Below are 6,172 nucleotides of genomic sequence, written 5' to 3'. Positions count from 1 at the left end.
CTGGAGCTTTTGCCTATACTCGCCCCGCCCTTCCCGCCCACAGAGATGATGACACTAGGGTTGCCAACTCGCTGAAAAATAAATAAGGGACACCTCGTGGCCAGGGCCGGGCGACCCAGTTGTCTTCACCCTTCCCAGTGTGGTGAATTTTCTAGCTCTTTTTTTGTGTGTGAAATTATTTTTTTAACCATTTGACTTGAATTTGATTTAAGTAGATGTGTATTCTTTGTGATATGAACACATGTGAAACAAATGATCATTTAGCCATTTATTTTTAGCTCAAAATGACAACATTAACACAATAAAACAGGTCTCCTTCTTAAACAGAAGCCTGTCATGCTTAACTTTTGAGAATATAAGTAAATCTTTCTTTAAAAGAACTCTGTCCTGCTTAACTTAAAATAATAGAAAACAATAGAAAGAAAAACATTCTTGTAACAGTGCACATTTAGTGCATTTAGTACAATTGGCTTAATGCTAATCAGCTGCTCCTGTTTGTAAACCCCATGATTACGCATCTTAACTCATCATCATTATTCATCTATGTATTACTTTTATGTATTAGTCATCTATTTGTTGTAATCATCTATCCTTACAGTTGTTTATTACACAAAATAAATTATATTATCACACTTCTGGCCACATAGCACTGATATTCACTGCACATGCCCATATTAACTTTTTCCAGCCAGGTGTTTTCCTTTTCCCATTTTTCCCTTTCTCTGAACAAACATTGCTGCTCTAATGCTGGGCTTACACTGTGCGGTTTTAGGCCCATTTTGAGCCGATTTTTGAGTGATCGGACCGATTTTGGCCTTCATCGTGCCTCGTGTAGTATACGTGGGGTAACGAGAAGTGATTAACACCTCACGACCAGCTCCCGATCATCAATCGCTCGTGAGGGTCTCACCACAGCCGCTCACACTGCTCGCGCGCAAACACGTAAACTTTGGTGTAAAAGATGGAGCAGCACGGCTGTGCAGCGTGTGATCTGGACACAAGCGATGGAGGCACACAACCGTGAAAATAGTTGGATTTACATTGCTGCTCAGTCACAGCTGCCCGATCAATGTTTTTCATTAGCAATTTAGCAAAGTTGATGGTGGTGGTGTGCGTGTCTGTGTGAGTGAGTGAAAGACGGAGAGAGAGAGCGCGACAGATTTTCTGTTATAACCTTCATTTTATGGAGGCACAGTGTGAGCACTCAGGTCGCATCAGAGCATCGGGCGGTATAGTGTGAGACCCTGCATCGTGACCTACCAACTTCTAACCCCTGCGAGTCAATCGTGCAGTTTGAGCAGGAGCTGAATAACGTGACTGAAAAAATCGCACAGTGTTTGCCCAGCTTTAGGTGTACTGTCGTCCGAGACTTGCACCGCAGTGTCGGCGTTTGTTTCCCTGTTGGCCATGCTTCTTGTTGTGGTCATCTGTTGTCTTCCGGTATTTTCTCCGTAAGCGACCTTTCCTTGACCAATGAGATGAGCGGTAATCTGAATTGTCATACTCGTAAGTGTGCTGGCAGCTCATTGGTCACAAAGCAGGAGAGGGGCTGGGAATTATGTTTTCAAACAAAGCGTTAATTCCATTAAAAGTTATAGACTACTTTTGATTCTCACTGTATTACGGGACAAAGTGCGTCCCTTATTAGCTCAATACGGGACGTGTACTTTTGTTTCGAAATACGGGACGATTCCGTTTTTTAAGGGACGGTTGGCAACCCTAGATGACACTGATGCTAACAGACTCAATAAACTGATCCGCAAGGCCAGCATTATTTTAGGGATGAAGCTGGACTCTCTTAATTTGGTGTTGGAGAGGCGAATGTTGTCCAAGATAAAGACAATGTTGGATAATTCCTCCCACCCACTCCATGACATGCTGGCTAGCCACAGGAGCATGTTCAGTGAGAGACTGACATCAAAAAGCACCACTGCACGACACAGGAAATCATTCCTTTATTTATCAGTAAGTGAATTATTTGTATGTATATATTGTGCTACTTCTTGTACTTCTTGTATTGTCTGTTTTTGTTACTGTTTATACTGGCACACTCTAACCAACATAATTTCCCCTAGGGATCAATAAAGTATTCTGATTCTGATTTACCCCTTTTTGTGTTTTTGTGGGTTGATCAGCCACTATTTTAAGTTTCCCCTTTGTCTCGCTAGGTAGGTCAGTTTGTTTGAGTTATAAGTATTGTTTGTCAACTTTGAGTAGAGTTCTGTTACTTTGACCCAAGATTTCGATTTTTTTGTGTAATGTAACCAACTTTGTTTTGAGGGGAGCTACGGGGGCCTCATCTTGCTTCCTTTACTTTCCTTCTGTCATGAATATATTGTCATAGTAAAATGGATCAGGAGACCTGTGAATGTAAAAGTAATGCCTTACACAAAATGGTCCATGTTTTTCTGCTGATGTTTTTAATATGTTTGCCTCTTGAACACACTCACCTACTTTTCACTGTGAGGAACAGTGGATCAGAAGAAAGTTGGCCTTATAGGGAGAGCACTAAAAAGATGGGAGTTGGAAATGCATATAGGGGCACATGTTAGCCAGCTGTAGCCTCGTCAACTCAGGTCACCATCTGTTCTCATCAGATTTCACTGCTTCCTCTTACAGTCTATGACAGTTGCAGATGCATTCATTTCCGGCACACAACTTCCTGCTCAACCAACATGCCTTTAAAGTGGCATAAGAGAGCGATCAACTAGAAGTCAGACTCTCAGGCTTGTTTCCAATCTGAACATCCATATCCAGCAGGACACTGACTTGGTAAAGAAAAACACAAGATTTTCATTTATTTAAAAAATATTTTTTCAACATGTTGCTTTAAATAAACATGGAGACAGTTCCATATTTTTGTTTATAAAATAAATATAAGAATTATGCTACATTTTGCTTCTATTTCACTATATTTTGGAAACAAATATTAGTTTATATTATACAATATTGCAAACCATAGGTTTATTTTAGTCATTGCCATTTTTTGCTGGTTGGCAACCATTAGTGAGGGTAATTTGGGTCAACAACAACAAGGCATTTATGCTGCATTATGACAGAAACGGGTCCTTCTTGTGTTCACCATGCTTCATTAAATGTTACAAAGGATCTCCACTGGACAGCGGACTACACTTTGGAAAATCTTCTGCTCTGTAATTGTTTTAGCATGTTGCATTGCTTGATTACATCTACCTTTAAGTGCACAACTGCTTCTCAAGTTTACTAAGAAAAGGCTTTTGAAGTGGTTAGCACTGTTACAGCCCTCTTCTTCAACTTGGGTGTTCGAACCCACTGTGTACTAATAAATTCAGTAGTCTGTAGGCATGCCTGTTTGGTTAACTGATGATTTTAAGGTGACCAATGATGTTTAATGTTTAAGAACATAAAAATGATCTGTTGTGATAGACCAAGGAACACCGCATACCCATCCTTGTGCCTGAGGGGAGCTAGGATTGATCCCAACCATGAACCATAAAATGTATTAACAGTTTTAAGACCACACTTTATGCACCATACTTAAACAGAGGACGTCATTAGAAAAAAGGGAAGAAAACTGGTCACATTTCTATAGTGTCATTTCAAAAGGAAGCAGATAAGAATGACTTGATGGTTAAAGGTTAAGAACTTTTCTTTTTTTTTACTGCTTCCAGATGAGTTACAGGGCTAGGAGTCTTCAGCCATGCTAGCAGCTGTAATGCTTTTAATTTTAACCATGGCAGTTGAAATGTGTTTTTCCAAAAATGTACTCAGTTCAAAGGCATGCCTGTTTGGTTAACTGGTGATTCTAAGGTAATCATTGTTAGTTTGAGAACATAACATACCCTTCCTTGTGCCTGAGGGACATCATGAACTTACAAATATTTGACGGGCTCTAGCCAACTTGTTTTGAGAATAACAAACCTGGGGCCCGTTCTTCGTACCTCGCTAAGTAGGTTAGCCGGATTAGATTGTTGACGATTTCGCGTGATCCTGGATCAGTCGGTTCCCCGAAGCTCATCCGGGACTTGCTGTCATAGCAACAGAGCCGTAAGCGTAAACCTGCTCGGGAGCAGGTTTACTTTATGTAAACAGGATTAGATCGCGGCCACGCAGGTATGTCCGCTTCATTTATACGAAAGCAACAGCGATATTTTTCCACTGTTTCACCATAAATAAATATTATCAATGTAACTAAAGATAATGCAGCACTTGATCCTTTTATTGATGTCACACAGATACATACAGGTCATTTCCTAAAAAAGGGAAATGTACTATTAACATTCTATTACATGTATGTGATTATTACAGATGTAATTCATATTTCAGAGTAGTAATTGTAAATTACTTCGTGTAATCAAGATGAGAGACCACGGCTATAAAAGCGAAGGTGGATTTGGGAAGCCTGTCGCAGCCATGTCCTGTCCGTATACGCGACCAACCCATTGCGGAAGGTGCAAGATTGATAAGGAGAGTCCTCAGAATTCAGCGTATATTGCGGGACAGACAGGATCCTTTAGCTCAGCGCGACAGTGTGCTCATAGAGAGATATCGATATTCCCGTGAGGGTATTATTTACTTAACCAACTTGTTGACGAGGGGGTGCAGGACCACCACCTGTCTTTTTTTCCTCTGCCCTTTTCTTGGTTGCTGTTATGAACAAACTAACAGAGTATTGCAGGCCAGTATTACCTTGCCAAGAGACGCAAAGCAATCTAAGAGATAAATATTACCATTCTGTAGAATACTCCTGTATTCCACTTTTACTTGTTCCCATGTTCTTGTGGGTCCTGTTGTGGCTCTAATGTGAAAGGGGATATAATATAACATATTATAATATAATATAATGCCATATGATATTGGACAATATAGTGTCATATGATAGATCTACCCTACCGCCTACTGGTGTTGGCCAGAGGGGCCGATGGCGCGATATGGCAGCCTGGCTACAACCGTAGCTGCCTCCACCAGTGTGTGAATGTGGGAGTGAATGAATAGTGGTATCGTAAAGCGCTTTGGGTGCCTTGGAAAGCGCTATATAAACCCAATCCATTATTATTATTATTATTATTAAATTACCTACGAGTTTGATTTGTCAGCAACTTTCTGCCAGCCCTCTCTCCTTGCTTTTGCAGCCTTTGCAGTGTTCTCTTGCGTTTTAATTAAACTCTGAAACTCCTGAAATCCCTCACTCATGAGTTCTTGCTCTGCTGCCGGAAAATACCGAGCACGCCCCTTGGACATTTTCGCCGACCAATCAGCGGGTTGCCGATCAATGTTTCTACTATCGATGCGTAGCCCCTTTTACGACACCCAGTGATGTCACATTCCTGCGTCCAGCTGTAGTAATCGTCAACAGCAGGTGTGTTCGGGGAACCGGATTAGCGAGCTCACGGTTAGCGCGATGATTTGATCTTGGATGTGTCATTTGATCTTGGATGTAGTAAGCGACGTACGAAGAACAGGCCCCTGAACCTGGTGCCTTTATTGCCCTAAATAACTTTTAACCAGCAGCTAATGGCTTCAGAAGTGATGAGGGGAGCTACGGGGGCCTCATCTTGCTTCCTTTACTTTCCTTCTGTCATGAATATATTGTTATAGTAAAGTGGATCAGGAGACCTGTGAATGTAAAAGTAATCACTTACACAAAATGGTCCATGTTTTTCTGCTGATGTTTTTAATATGTTTGCCTCTTGAACACACTCACCAAGATTTTCATTTATTTAAAAAATATTTTAATGCACCATTAATAAAGGGTCCAACGCATTAATACAAGAGAAATATTGCAAATAATATTAAAATAATCATCAAATTAAAAGGAAAAACAATAAAAAATAAATGAATGGAAGGTATGTACATGTTTCCTCCTCATTGAGTAAGGAAACGGAACAACATATTTACAGCTTGGAATCAGTGTGTTTCTACAAGAAACAAACACCTCTACAATATTTACATGTACTTCTTTGTTTTTTTGTTTTTGCTTTTGTTTTTTCCTTTCATCTTTTTCTCCTTTATTAAAGAGGGTTGGTTTGTACTGAAAGGCTTTCATTGCAACAAGAAATATCTTACACATTTTCCTGTTTGGGAAAGAACAAAAAACAGGAGTTTAGTTAAAAGTTCAACATCAAAGTTAAACTTTGGACGGCCATAGCCATGAAAATAAAAAAAAAGACAACACAAAAGGTCACTGAAATCC

This window comes from Copadichromis virginalis, linkage group LG4 (assembly GCF_057382275.1).
Source record: "Copadichromis virginalis isolate Kocher_CV1m ecotype Utaka linkage group LG4, C_Virginalis_male_GT1.1, whole genome shotgun sequence".
Lineage (NCBI taxonomy): Eukaryota > Metazoa > Chordata > Actinopteri > Cichliformes > Cichlidae > Copadichromis > Copadichromis virginalis.
The sequence above is the reverse complement of the archived record's forward strand: the minus strand, read 5'-3'. Positions refer to the sequence as shown.